Here is a 13,836-nt window from a genome sequence, read left to right on the forward strand (position 1 = left end):
GAAGGGGACTTGGTGGTCTGTAATGGACTTGTGGGGCCAGGACAGAGGGTCTAAAGCAAGCGTCCGTTTCCACAAAACCTCCCAATGTCTGGTCCCCGAGCCCACAGCCAGATTTCCTGTCCCTGGGACATCAGCACTTTTGACTTGTCCTTCTGAAAATGCCAAAACCACCCTCTGGGGCAGGGGCCCACTGTGCCGAGTACACTCCTTCTGCTGGCGGGCAGCAGGCTGTCATGCTGCCTCTTCCCGGCACCCAGTTACGGTCCTGAAGCCCTTCCGCAGAACGTCCTGGGCAGCGCCGCTCCACACCCACCGTCACTGCCACCACCAGCTCCTGTGCTGCAAACCTTCACTGCCTGTCTTCTGTCACCCCTCTGGAAAATGATTTATTAACTGCTTGGCTGTACTTTCTCATTCAATAAAACATGGACAGAACAACCAAAGACTTCGGCCTCACTTCTCAGGGTGAGAACTGTTTTTTCAGTTTCCCCGTGTTTGCCACATTTTCTATCACTTTCCAAGAGCAAGCCCCTCATTTCTCCCAGGGTGCCTTAACCATCCTGCAGACTGTCCGCAGGGTCTGAGGCCCTCACTCCATCCCGGGGCACCACCCTCCCATGGCAGCCCTCACCCCCTGCCCCTGTCTCCAGGCCCAGTGGCCCACATGCAGGAGACAATGTTTCCTCCTTCCCGATGCTTCCCCGCTCACGGGGCTGCCCAGAGCGCTCAGGCCCAGGCCCTTGAGACTCAGGGATCCCAGCGACCCCCAAGAAGGGCTGGGCCCCCTGCCCCACATTCTGGAGAGCTGGAGGGCGTGGGCCTCGGGGCCGGCACGGCCAGCCCTGGTTCTGGCCATGGACTTATCTCCCCTGCCCCACCCACTTGGTATTAATTGGTATATGATTGGGCCAGGGCATATAATCTAGTATTGATTTTCTCTCTGGACGCCACAGCTTTATTTGCTCACATCTGACTTGTGTTTAATTGGTGCTTTGCTCTGGAAACAGAGATCTTATCGGCCTGTTGGGTTTCTTTTCCTGAGGCACACAGGCACTCAAGTCCCCACCCTGTCTCTCCCGGACCTTCCCACAGCCAGGCCTGCCGGGGCCTAAGGGGGCGGGGAATGACCCGGGGGCCTGCTTTACACTTGACCTCCTGAGCTGGGGCCATCCTTCCTGGAGTGAATGTTCGTGTGTCTGTGATGATCACCGGGGACACTGGCTTTGGGTCGTACCTGGGTTCATACCCGCTTCCTCCCTGTGTATGCCTCATGGCTAACCTATTGAGTTTTGCGGCTTGGTAATATTCTTTCTTATCTGAGAGAAAGGTAGAATGGCTACCTGCTCTGTAGGGTTCCTAGAGATGACCCGTCGGGCCCCACACAGCACCTGGAACTTAGTAGATGTAATGAGCAGCAGCTCCTGGGTCACTGGGCTGGTTCTGTCAGCCCTCACAGCTCTGTCAGTGGCGTGTGAACCAGGGCAACTCCATCTTGAATGGGGCTGAGTAAAATGAGGCTGAGACCTGCTGGGCTGCATTCCCAGATGGTTCTAAGTGACAGGATGGGATAGGAGGTCAGCACAAGATACAGATCATAAAGACCTTGAGTATAAAATGGTGCAGTAAAGAAGCCAGGCAAGATGGCCACGAGAGTGACTGGTGGTCCTCACTGCTACACTCCCATCAGTGCCATGACAGTTTACAGATGCCGGGGCAACATCAGGAAGTCACCCTACGTGGTCTAGAAAGGGGAGGCATGAATAATCCACCCCTTGTTTAGCATATCATCAAAAATAACCATAACAATGGGCAACAGCAGCCCTCGGGGCTGCTCTGTCTATAGAGTAGCCATTCTGTTATTCCTCTACTTTCTTTCTTGTTTTTTTTTTTTTGAGACAGTCTTGCTCTGTTGCCTAGAATGGAGTGCAGTGGCGCCATCTTGTCTCACTGTAACATCTGCCTCCCGGGTTGAAGCGATTCTCCTGCCTCAGCCTCCTGAGTACTGGGACTACAGGTGCCTGCCATGATGCCTGGCTAATTTTTGTATTTTTAGTAGAGACAGGGTTTCACCATGTTGGCCAGGCTGGTCCTGAACTCCTGACCTCAGGTGACTCACCTGCCTCGGCCTCCCAATGTGCTGAGATTACAGGTGTGAGCCACTGGGCCCGGCCTTATTCTGCTACTTTCTTTTTTTTTTGAGACGGAGTTTCACTCTTGTTACCCAGGCTGGAGTGCGGCAGGATCTTGGCTCACCACAACCTCCACCTCCTGGGTTCAGGCAATTCTCCTGCCTCAGCCTCCTGAGTAGCTGGGATTACAGGTACGCGCCACTATGCCCAGCTAATTTTTTTTTAATTTTTAATAGAGACGGGGTTTCACCACATTGACCAGGATGGTCTTGATCTCTTGACCTCGTGATCCACCCGCCTCAGCCTCCCAAAGTGCTGGGATTACAGGCCTGAGCCACCGCTCCCAGCTCCTCTACTTTCTTAAATAAACTTGCTTTCACTTTATTCTATGGACTCGCCCTGAATTCTTTCTTGCGAGAGATCTAAGAACTCTCACCTGGGGTCTGGATCGGAACCCCTTTTCTGTAACAGTTCCACGTGACTGCAGGCCGGGAGGGAGAGAGCCACAGGCGTGTGCGTTGGGAAGACGATATCTCCTGCTGACATCTCTGTTTGTAGGACTGGGCCGAGGAGGATCATGTCTTCCTAGGGACCCACAATCCAATGACAGCCTCTGACCCCAAGCCCCTGTGGTTACCGCCTCCCGCCACCTTGTTGAAGGTTGAGGGCTTCTGTCTTCTGCACCTAGGAGCTTACCCTCAGGGCCTTTCCTGCGCCTGCGCTCCCAGCTCCTCCACACCCCAGCCGGGCCCCTGCATTTTGGCTTTTTGTTTTTCCCTCATCCGGCTGTGGTCTGGCATTGGGGCTGTTCCGCCCTGTCTGAGCTTTTTTGTAGTAAAGGAAGAGAGAAAGGCCAGGGGTAAACACTGATTTCCTATTGACATAACATTAATTTTCTTGCTCGGACAGGTGAATGTGCTTTCACTCACTTTACCAAGATTAATGATACTTGTTTGCTTGCTAAGAGAGGCCTAATGAGGGGCTTTGGAACACATGCCTTCTGGGCTGGCAGAGAGAAGGAGGCTGCAGGCTGCTCGGCACGGGAGAAGCAGCCTCCCTGCGCCGCTTCCAACAGCACGGCTCCTCCTCAGGCGCTGGTGGCTTCCCTAGCAGCAACAGGATCAGGAGTTATTGGTTAAAGATGTGGGCTCTTTATGTCCTACCCCTGAAGTTATTTCTGACAGGAACTTCTCAACAGACCTGCGAATGGGGTCCCTAGTCAGCCTGCCCCTGCTCCTGCCAGTCACCAGAAGCTCTCCTCCCACCTGTGCAAATCAGGTCCTCCCTCCATTTGCACCCAAGGCCAAGGTCAAATGTAGGATCGGTCTTTGATTTATGGCTCTGAAGAGTAAAAAATATTATGAGAGAGGACAAGCTGGGGCTTCTGAGGTGGGGCAGCTGGCAGAGGAGCCTCAGAATCACGAAGCATGCTCCCTGACCTTCAGGGAGGGGACTCCTGGGCCTGTGAGTGATGTGCCAACGAGATCGGATCAGAGCTGTTTCTGCCTTGTGACTTTGTAGGTTCAGCGCAGCTTGAGTAGGGCAAGAAGAAGCCCCACAGCCTCTCTCCTCAGCAGAACAGCTGGTGGAAGATCATGAAGGGGGCTGCAGGGGTGGAGTCTCTCCAGGTCCAGGCTATTCCAGATCCGGGGACTGCCAGGCTCTCTTGAGGCCCCCCCTCACCAGGTGGGAGGCAAACCAGGCCATGCCACCAACAGCCAGAGCCGCTGGCTTCCACCTAACAGAAGCGCCAGCTCCCGGGCAGAGCTGTGCTAGAATTGTAAGGTCAGTGTTGCTTTCTTTCCAGCACTGAGCAGCAGCAATTTAGCAAATTCTGCTAAAGCAGGGTCTCTTGAGAAAATAAATAAACACAATCTTAAACCCCAAGAGCCAATGGAGGTTTTCTTCCATGAGACCTTCTGCAGGCATTGTGTGGTGGGACACCAGGGCCTGCATTCGCTTTCACCCTTGCCACCTTTCTGGGTTATTTGTATCTTTGTCACCTGGGGAAGAAGGAAAAACTAAAGAAATCAATTTAGGTCATATATGGACAACTCCGGAGGGGACAGGGAGAACCAAAACATACGTATGCATTTAAATCAAGTTGGGCTTTAAAAATCACTCCTTTCCAGGAGGGAGAGCATTAGGACAAATGCCTAATGCATGCGGGGCTTAAAACCTAGATGATGAGCTGATAGGTGCAGCAAACCACTGTGGCAGGCGTGTAACTATGTAACAAACCTGCATGTTCAGCACATGTATCCCAGAACTTAGAGTAAAATTAAAAAAAAAAAAAGCACTCTTTCCCAAATGCCTCCATTGGCAGTCCCTGGGGTACTTGTTAACCAGGCAGGTTCCTTGGCTGCCCCTCCCTCCCCTCTCCTCCCACCTCCCACTGAGTCTGAATATCCCTGCCGGCTCTGGGGTCTGTGTGTATGACTAGTCTGGTCATCAGACGGTTTGGGAAGCTGCCTACATGAACATTGTTGGCTGTGGGGTGTCTGCTTTGTCCAGGAATACTGGCAGCCAGCTATGACGCAGCAGGAGCCACTCTGCTGTAAAATGAGGCTTGCTGTCAAAATGAACTAAAACACATTTGATCAGCGTGCCTTTGGTTAGAGGACTTCCCTCACGTCCTTTTGTGTCCGCTGTAGCTTGGAATTTTAGGGCTTTATACACCTGGGGAGCAGATGCAGATCTGGATGAGAACTGGAAGGCAGGGTGTCAGCCCCAGGCCTCACACTTACTAGAGTTCTGGCCTCAGACAAATCTCAGCACTGCAAGCCTCAGTGTTCTCATCTACAAATTGGGAATAAAACTGGATGGCCAATCTGAGAATTACATGAAGAAATGTTCAAGAATGCAATCTCTATAAAATTCCAATGTCATTTTTCATAGAAGTAGAAAAAAATAATCCTAAAATTCACGTGGAACCACAAAAAATCCTGAATAGCCAAGGCAATCATGAGCAAAAAGAACAAAGCTAGAGGCATCACACTACCTGACTTTAAACTATACTACAAAACTATAGTAATTAAAACAGCATGGTACTGGCATAAAAATAGACACACTAAATAGACTGAAGAGTCCAGATATGATTCCACACGTGTACAGGCAATTGATTCTTTTTTTTTGAGACACAGTTTCATTCTGTCTCCCAGGCTGGAGTGCAGTGGCACGATCTTGGCTCACTGCAATCTCTGCCTCCTGAGTTCAAGCGATTCTCCTCCCTCAGCCTCCCGAGTAGCTGGGAATACAGGTGCCCACCATCACATCCAACTAATTTTTGTATTTTTAGTAGAGACAGGGTATTGCTATGTTGGCCAGGTTGGTCTGGAACTCCTGACTTCAAGTGATCCGCTCATCTTAGCCTCCCAAAGTGCTGGGATTATAGGCGTGAGCCACCATGCCTGGCCTGATTTTTGACAAAGATGCCAAGAATACACAATGGGGGAAGCATAATCTCTCCAATAAATGGTGTTGGGAAAACTGGATATCCATGTGCAGAAGAATGAAATGAGACCCTTATCTCTCATCACATATAAAAATCAACTCACATTGAATTAAAGCCTAAAATGTAAAACCAGAAAGTGTAAGACTTCTAAAACAAAACATAAGGGAAAAACTGTACAACATTGGTTTGGACAGTGATATTTCACTTTGACCCCAAAAGCACAGGCAACAAAAGCAGAAGTAGACAAATGGGATCATATCAAATGAAAAGGCCTTCTGCACAGCAAAGGAAACGCTGAACAGAATAAGAAGCCAACTTACGGATTGGGACAAAAAAATTGCAAACTATACATCTGGTAAAGGGTTAATATCCAAGACAGATAAAGAATTCAAACAGCAGTTTGGGTGCAGTGGCTCCCAAACTGTAAACCCAGCACTTTGGGAGGCTGAGGTGGGTGAATCCTGAAGTCAGGAGTTTGAGACCAGCCTGGCCAATGTGGTGAAACCCATCTCTACTAAAAATACAAAAATTAGCCAGGCGTGGTGGCACGTGCCTGTAATCTCAGCTACTCAGGAGGCTGAGGCAGGAGAATCACTTGAACCCGGGAGGTAGAGTTTGCAGTCAGTCGACATGGCACCACTGAACTCTAGTCTGGGTGACAGAGCGAGACTCTGTCTCAAAAAACAAAACAAAACAAAAACCCCCAAAACAAATCAAACACTTCGGTAGCAAGAAGACAACTAACCCAATTAAAAAATGGGCATGAGACCTGCATAGACATTTCTGAAAATGAGACGCACAAATGGCTGGCAGATGTGAAAAAACAATGCTCCACCTCACTAGTCATTAGGGAATGCAAATTAAAACCACAACGAGCTCTCGCCTCACACCTGTCACTGTCAGAATGACTATTATCAGAAATACGAGTGTGGAGGGTGTGAAGTAAAGAAAACCCTTGCCTATTCTTGGTGAGAATGTAAATTAGATTAGCCATCATGGAAAACAGCATGGAGATTCCTAAAGCTAAAACCAGAGTTCCCATATGATCCAGCAGTCCCTGCTAGGTATTTATCCAAAGGAAAGAAAATCAGTACCTGCACACCCATGTTTATTGCAGTACTATTCACAATGGCCAAGATTTGGAACCAACCTGTGTCCATCATAGATGAGTAGATAAGGAAAATGTGGTATAAGTCAAGGTGGAATATTATTCAGCCTGAAAAAAGAAGGAAATCCTGTCATGTGTGATGTCATGGGCGGAACTGAAGAGCATTACGCTAAGTCAAATAAATCAATCACAATTGAGGGACAGATACCACATGTTCTCACTCATATGTGGAGTCTCAGACAATTGAACTCAGAAGCAGAGAATAGAGTGGTAATTACGGAGGCCAGGAGTTGGGAGGATGGGGAGATGATGGTCAGAGAGCACACAGACAAGAGGAATGACGTTTTATCTGAGCTCTGTCGCACAGTGTGTTGAATATAGTTAACAGCAGTGTATTGTACATTTCAAAACTGCTAGGAGACTAATTGCTATGTTACCACCACAGAAAATGATAAGTATTTGAGGTGATAGATCTGTTAATTAGCCTGATTTAATTATTCCACATTCTATTCATAAGCATACCATCACTTTCTTTCTTTCTTTTTTTTTTTTTTTTTGAGACGGAGTTTCGCCCTTGTTACCCAGACTGGAGTGCAATGGCACAATCTTGGCTCACTGCTACCTCCGCCTTCTGGGTTCAAGCAATTCTCCTGCCTCAGCCTCCCGAGTAGCTGGGACTACAGGCACACACCACCATGCCCAGCTAATTTTTGTATTTTTAGTAGAGACGGGGTTTCACCTTGTTGACCAGGATGGTTTCAATCTCTTGACCTCGTGATCCACCCGCCTTGGCCTCCCAAAGTGCTGGGTTTATAGGCGTGAGCCACCGCGCCCGGCGGCATACCATCACTTTCTACCCCCGAGATATACACAATTATAAACCGTCAATTTATAATAAACATTTTAATGAAACAAAAAATAATGTACAAGAGAGTCAGGTACAGTGGCTGGCATCTGTAACTCCAGCACTTTGGGAGGCTGAGGCAGATGAATCACTTGAGCCCAGGAGTTTGAGACCAGTCCCGGCAACATAGTGAGACCCCGTCTCTACCGAAAAATAGAAAAAATTAGCTGGGCATGGTGGCAGGTGCCTGTGGTCCCAGCTACTCAAGAGGCTGAAATGGGAGGATTGCTTGAGCCCAGGAGGTGTCAGTTGCAGTGAGCCATAATTGTGCCACTGCACTCCAGCCTGGGTGCAGAGTGAGACCCTGTCTCAAAAAAATAATAATGTGTAAGGAAGTGTCTTGAAAAACTTCACCTTGTGATAGTGGGTATAGTAATATTGTTAAAAATGGGAATTTGGTCATTTTTTTAATATACTGCATAGCCTCATTCAAATTCTATAAATTCTTAATTTTAGGTGATGTAGACCTGATGATTCTTACTGAAACACCTTGATTTTAGTACTCGTCCTTATATGTTAAAGGATGTCATGCTTTTGGTGAGAATGGTGCTGTGTGGATCAGTGATTACAGGATTTGTATGTATTTGGTGCCATTTTGTTTTTCTGTGCATTGTCAGGGAATGAATGAATTGTTCTAACCAAGATAATGTTCCAGTGAAAATCTTCTAGAATAGACAAGGCACGGTGGCTCACTCCTGTAATACCAGCATTTTGGGAGGCCAAGGCAGGAGGATCACAAGGTCAGGAGATCAAGATCATCCTGGCTAACAGGGGGAAACCCCGTCTCTACTAAAAATACAAAAAAAAAAATTAGCCAGGCATGGTATCTTGCATCTGTAGTACCAGCTACTTGGGAGGCTGGGGCAGAAGGATCGCTTGATCCAGGAGGCGGAGGTTGCAGTGAGCCGAGATAGCACTACTGCACTGCAGCCTGGTAACAGAGCAACACTCCATCTCAAAAAAAAAAAAAAAAGGAAATCTTCTAGAATATTATGCTGTTCTGGCTATCTAAGGACAGAGTTAATCTCAATTGCTGTGGGGCTTATTCAAACAGGTGCTCTGGTGATGTCCTCCGACTTTGGATTGGGTTTCCAGTGCCATCCCTAGTGTCTGCAGAGGCTGGCTTCTTCTGCTTCAGCCTCTGCTAGTGGTATGCTTTCCTGTCTGCACTGATGGGACCCTCGGAGTCTAGTCTTGCACCGGTTGAATCCCCTGGCCTTACCTGGGAGAGCACTGCGTGGGCTCTGTGGCAGCTACCCTCTAGTCCTCAGAAGCTTTTCCTTATTGCTCACAGTGGAGTTCCAGCTGTGTCTCCCATGCTAACAAGCACTATGAATCTACCCATCTGTAACTCTTTAAGAATTTTCTCATTGAGCCTCCAATTTCGGCCAGTGTCTTAGTCCATTTGTGTTGCTATAAAGACATACCTGAAGGTGGGTAATTTATAAATAAAAGAGGTTTCTTTTCTTTTCTTTTCCTTCTCTCTCTCTCTGTTTTTTTTTTTTTTTTTTTTTTTTTGAGATGGAGTCTTGTTCTGTCGCTCAGGCTGGAGTGCAGTGGCACCATCTCAGCTTATTGCAACCTCTGCCTCCCAGGTTCAGGCAATTCTCTCTGCTTCAGCCTCCTGAGTAGCTGGGATTACAGGCATGCTCTACCACACCAGGCTAATTTTTATATTTTTTAGTAGAGATGGGGTTTCATCATGTGGGCCAGGCTGGTCTCGAACTCCTGACCTCAGATGATCTGTCCACCTCAGCCTTCCAAAGTGCTGGGATTACAGGCATGAGCCACCATACCCAGCCAAGAAAAGAGGTTTCTTTGGCTCATGATTTTGCTGGCTGGGAGACTGGGCATCTGGTGAGGGCGTCCACTCGCACGACACAAACACTTCCTGTTAGGTCTCACCTCCAACACTGGGGATCATATCTCAATACTGGAGATGGTGGGGACAAATATCCAAACGATAGCATCCGGCTCTGTGTCTGGAAGAAGTGTGTTGTCCACACACATGCACAAAGACATGTCCACTCTGGATCTCCTCACGGGGGATTTGTTGAAATGCAGATTCTGATTCAGGAGGTCTGGGATAAGGCCCGAAGTGCCACATTTCTAACAATTTCCCAAGAGAGGCTGCTGCTTCTGTGCTTGGACCATTTCTTTGCATAGTGAAGTTTAGAGCAGGTGCACAGACCCAAACACCTGCATGAACCAGACAGGTGATGTGGGAGCCCAGGTGTGGGACATGGGAAGTGGTGGGTCACTCATGGGCTAGGCTTGCCCCGCCTAGCAAGCTACAGTTTCTCTCTTCCTTTTTTGAGGTGGAGTCTCGCTCTGTCACTCAAGCTGGAGTGCAGTGATGTGATCTTGGCTCACTGCAACCTCCACCTCCCAGGTTCAAACCATTCTCCTGCCTCAGCCTTCCAAGTAGTGGGATTACAGGCGCGCGCCACCATACCCAGCTAATTTTTGTATTTTTTAGTAGAGACGGGGTTTCACCATGCTGGTCAGGCTGGTCTCAAATTCCTGACCTCAGGTGATTGGCCTGCCTTGGCCTCCCAAAGGGCTGGGATTATAGGCATGAGCCACTGTGCCTGGCAAGCTACAGTTTCTATAAAAGCACTGTTCCATAAAGAAACACATCTGCACACTGAATTCAGCTCTTGGCACCTGGTTCAGACCTCTGCTCTAGAGTCCAGATCTCTGGAGTTTGCAGTTAAACTAATCTGGTCACTCACTGAGTCCTTCAGTAGCCTCCCAGCGAGCAGTTGACCTGCCAGGACTGTTACAGGAGTGGGTAGCTGCCACTTTGGACCGGCTTGTCCCATTGTTGAGAAGGAGTGTGAGTGTGCCAGTGTTTAAGTGCCTGCACCATCCTCGCTTTGTGCATGATTCCATTTGAAGAAGTGGTTCTTCTCATCTATCTCGAAGTGGTTCATCCGCTTCATTTTACAGATGAGGACAGTGGAGCTGGAGTTTAAACAGTCACGGCAGCCCAACTACTGCTCTGTGAAGCGGGGATTGAAACTCAGGACTGGCAGCCTTTGCCCATCTGCTGCGCTTTAACAAAGTATCTGAGACTGGGTAATTTAGAAATAATAGACATTTATTTCTCACAGTTCTGGAGGTTGGAAAGTCCAAAATCAAGGTACTGGTAGGTTCAGTGTCTGGTGAGGGCCTGGTCTCTGCTTCCGAGATGGTGACTTGAACACTGTGTCTTCACATGGAATGGACAGAAGAGCACAAAAGGGCTGAACTCACTCTGTCAAGCCCTTATATAAGGGCACTAATCTGATCCATGAGGACGAAGCCCTGATGGCCTTATCACCTCACAAAGGCCCTACAGCTCAATACTGTCATTTTGGGAGTTAAGTTTTTCTTGTTTGGTTTTGAGATGGAGTCTCGCCCTGTCGCCATGCTGGAGTGCAGTGACATGATCTTGGCTCACTGCAACTGCCAACTCCCTGGTTCAAGCAATTCTCCTCAGCCTCCTGAGTAGCTAGGACTACAGGCACGAGCCACCATGCCCAGCTAATTTTTGTATTTTTAGTAGAGACAGGGTTTCACCATATTGGCCAGGATGGTCTCGATCTCCTGACCTCATGATCCACCCGCCTCGGCCTCCCAAAGTGCTGGGATTACAGGTGTGAGCCACCTCACCCAGCTGGGAGTTAGTTTTGACACCTAAATTTTGTAGGGGACACTGCTACTCACACCAAAGCCCTCTCTGAATAATACAGGGCTACTGTTTACTGTCTCTGTGTGCCAGGCACATGCATTAGTTCTAATCTCACAGAAATCCTGCAAGGTATGTGGAATGATTCCTATTTTACAGATGTGTAAACCAAGGCTCAGAGGTTAAATAACTGGCCCAAGGATACAGAGAGTGGTGGAGCCATGGTGTGAGCCCGTATCTAGCTGACTCCATTCCCCTAACCCATGCTGGTGGAGCCGTGGTGTGAGCCCGTATCTAGCTGACTCCATTCCCCTAACCCATGCTGCAGGGACAGCTGGTTTCTGGCATCAAAACCTAGGGGTGGCCTGAGGATGAAGAGGGGTTACCAGAAGTGGGACTTCAGCGAATTGTCTCCTTTCTTTTTTTCTTTTCTTTCTTTCTAAGACAGAGTCTCGCCCCGTTGCCTGGGCTGGAGTGTAGTGGTGCAATCTCGGCTCACTGCAATCTCCGCCTCCTCCTGGGTTCCAGCAATTCTCCTGCCTCAGCCTCCCCAGTAACTGGGATTGTAGGTACCTGGCATCCCGGGTTACACATCTGCAACATTTATTTTTTAAAGGAATGGATTTTGAGAGAAAACAACGTGGTGCAAAAATATGGAATAGAAAATAAATACAAATGTAGGCTATTTTGCTAATTGTTTTATAACCACAACAAACTAGTACAGAGAATGCCCTGTACACAACACAAAGGTTCAAACATCAAGGTGTTCCCTTAGCAAGGCTGAAAATTTCAGTCTCTGGTATTTGGAATTTAGGCTGCAGTCCTTTTTTGGATGGATCACTGGGTGTGTGGCACAACAGTCCATGCTTTTTTTTTTTTTTTTTTTTTATTAAATGGAGTCTCATTCTGTTGCCCAGGTTGGAGTACAATGGCCTGATCTCAGCTCAATACAACCTCCACCTCCCAGGTTCAAGTGATTCTCCTGTCTCAGCCTCCCGAGTAGCTGGGATTACAGGTGTGCACTACCACACCCGGCTAATTTTTGTATTTTTAGTAGAGATGGGGTTTCACCATGTTGGCCAGGCTGGTCTTGAACTCCTGACCTCAGGTGATCTGCCCACTTTGGCCTCCCAAAGTGCTGGGATTACAGGTGTGAGCCACCGTGCCGGGCCTCTTTGGTGTCTTTCTGAATGTTATAATCAGGATATGGCCCCTGTGAGCCTGGTAGCCATGGACATCCACCCACCCTCACCCCGACCTGCTGAAGACATATCCCGGGTTCAGAATCCACAAAGGTGATGGCTATGGCAGAATCTGTCCCTACTTGGTGGAGCCTATGCAGTCATTTGTCAAAGCAGACACCACGGGCGTCATGGACGTAGAACTTAATTTCTTCCCTTTTGTCTTTGAAAAGTTTGTGATGTGGTAAAAGAGACACTGCAGGGAGCATGGATTTCCAGAATTCTGTTGATTTTTGTATGTTTGTTTATTTAACCCAGGATATACGAGAAGTTCTATTTATGAGCAGGGATAAAAGTGGGGCCTATGGCTTATGATTTCTTTTCTTTTGAGACAGAATCTTACTCTGTTACCCAGGCTGGAGTGCAACGGTATGATCTTGGCTCACTGCAACCTCCGCCTCCCTGTTCAAGCGATTCTCCTGCCTCAACCTCCCAAGTAGCTGGGACTACAGACCATCACGCCCAGCTAATTTTGTATTTTTAATAGAGACAGGGTTTCACCATGTTGGCCAGGCTGGTCGAGTTCAAAACTCCTGGCCTCAAGTGATCCATCCACCTCGCTCTTCCAAAGTGCTGGGATTACAGGCATGAGCCACCACGCCAGGCCAGCTTATGATTTCTTTATGATGAATGAAATGAGGTAACCTTGTGTTCTCCCAAGTAACACACACACACACACACACACGTGTGCGCGCTCACATACAGGTATGTACAGGCATTCACATGTGTGTACATCTGCAGAGAGCCAGATTTTTATCCCAAATCACTCTCAGGAATCTGGGTTATCCACCTTTGACTTTTCGCCCCCAAATCTAGTCTTTTGAATATGCTTCAGCATGATCGTTAGGGAACTGGGAGGCAGTGCCTCTCCTGTGCTTGGCCCTCTGTTCAGGCTGCACATGGCAGGAGGGTGGAGTTAGAGGAAATGGCCGGGAATGGTGGAGACTTTTAGCCAAAGGTGCTGGTGGCAGGCTTCCCAGAACTTTGAGGTTGAAAGAGGTTTTGTTGAGCTCAGCAGATGTCTCCTGGGAAAACCTTTCCCCGGGCTTGATTTAATACTGACCCCAAATGACTTGAATCAGACAGGCAGGAATTATAGCTACAATAGAGCAGTTACGATTACAGCATGCTTCAGAAAAAGATAAGTAAACACAGTTTTTATGTCACCGACATCTTCCCCCATGCCTGTTTGTTGGCTTCGCACCTGGGCTATATGACAACCTTTTCCTGCCTGCAGCACTCAGTGACCCGCAGGCCTCCCAGAGCCACGGACACTTTTCATCTTTGAAGCCTGTGCTGAATTCTAGGGTCCTCTCCTGCTGCAGCC

The sequence above is a fragment of the Callithrix jacchus genome, chromosome 13 (genome assembly GCF_049354715.1).
Source record: "Callithrix jacchus isolate 240 chromosome 13, calJac240_pri, whole genome shotgun sequence".
In the NCBI taxonomy this organism is placed as follows: Eukaryota; Metazoa; Chordata; class Mammalia; order Primates; family Cebidae; genus Callithrix; species Callithrix jacchus.